General features: G+C 38.6%; 1 protein-coding gene across 1 annotated transcript in view; it reads left to right on the plus strand.

Annotated features, from left to right (window-relative positions):
* BLZF1 (basic leucine zipper nuclear factor 1) overlaps nt 1–1777 on the plus strand; it is a 24080-nt gene that overhangs the window by 16376 nt on the left and 5927 nt on the right. The gene's annotated exons all lie outside the window — the stretch shown is intronic.

The raw sequence follows: 1777 nt of genomic DNA on the forward strand, positions 1-1777 counted from the left end.
TAAAAAAATCAAGGTATAGAAAAATTTTTATTAAGTTAGTCCTTTTATGTAATAAAATGGGTGTATCTAAAATGCCTATAATCGCCTCACATTCACACTATGTTCTATGAAATAGGTTGTTAGTGTGCCGTGGATGTTCAGCAAGCATCATACTGTATACAGGCAGTGCCCAGATTACAAATGAGTTTATTCCTAAGTCTCACTTTACACTGAATTTGTACATATGTCAGAATAGTATGTCTTATCTCTAACATCAGTTAAATATTTGTCCTAGAATGTACAGTACCTTTCTGTGCAGAAAAAACATTAAAGCAACATTTCTTGATAAACTAAAGCTTTTTTAATGTAATACAGTAATAATTACATCTTGATGCATTATCACAAGGTAGCACTCCTTTGCTACTATGAAGCATTATATATACCTCAAAATAGGTTTTGTGGCAGTTGGGACCATATATATGCAATTGAGCATTGCCCAAACAGACATGTAGTACATGACTACTTTTCTGTAGAGATACAGTCATAATTATTTTTCTGGAAAAATATATATTTTATTGCCTGTATATGAAGAGAGATAGGGATGTTTGGTGAGAGAAAAGACTTAAGTCTTCATTTTATGTAAGACTTTCTACATTAATATTTTACAGGTCAAAATGATTGGACAATGAGTTTTTTATTTCTTTAAAATTGCTTAAAGAAACTTTTTTAAAAATTGAACAATGTAGAGTAAGATTGAGGTATAATCCAAAAGTCACTATACAGGAAAGTTAAATAACTCTCACAAAAACCAAACTCACTGTGATGGAGTTGATGCTGACTCATAGTGACCGACCTGTGAAACAAGACTGTTTACTGGAGTGGAAAGCCAGTCCGGTGGAGCTGCTCATGTTTCCAACTGTCAGCCATGCAGACAATATATAACCACTACACCACCAGGGCTCCCTTAAAACTCTAGACTGTCCTGATCAGAGCACACAGAGGCAAACGAAGAGGGAAGGACAGAGTGGAACACATCCTGGCCCACCAAGCCCCAAGGACGATATTCCTGCTCAGAGCAGCCAATGCACAGAGAGGACCATAGGGCTGGCCCCACCACGAGACACAGACACGATGTCCATCACTGACCCATTGCACTACAGGGGATAACACTGGAGACACAGTGTGGGAATTGTGGCTGATCTGACCCCACCACACTGGGACGAAACACTTAAGGGCATGCAACAGAGCAGCAAGAGGAGCAAAGCAGAGAAGAACCCAGGGAATACCAAAAATTAGACTTTGGGGCCAGAGCAGGGCACCCAATCAGACTCGTCTGAACAGACCTGGAACTATTTATATGCTTTTATGTTTTTGTGGTTATTTTATGTTTTGTTTTGTCATCTTTTGTTGTTTTGTTTGGCTTTGTCTTGTTTTCGTGTTTATTATTGTCTCTGCATGTCTATCTAGATAAGATAGGCGGAATAAACAATCCAGCGGATGCCTGGTGGGGGACTTAATCAAGGGATGTAACCGAGAGGAATTACTGAAACCCTACTGAAGGCCAAACATGATAGTGGGACGAGAAAAGTAAAAGGAAATAGAGGAAAGAACTAGGAGACATAGGATATTCATAGAGGTCTAAATACAGGCATGTACATACGGTATATACTCGGGTATAAGCCGAGTCAGCACATTTTTTAAAAATCATTTTATTAGGGGCTTGTACAACTCATCACAATCCATCCATCCATCCATTGTGTCAAGCACATTGTACATTTATTGCCCTCATCATTCGCAA

This window comes from Echinops telfairi, unplaced genomic scaffold, assembly GCF_000313985.2.
Source record: "Echinops telfairi isolate 266 unplaced genomic scaffold, ASM31398v2 ScPeMD7_7424;HRSCAF=8462, whole genome shotgun sequence".
Lineage (NCBI taxonomy): Eukaryota > Metazoa > Chordata > Mammalia > Afrosoricida > Tenrecidae > Echinops > Echinops telfairi.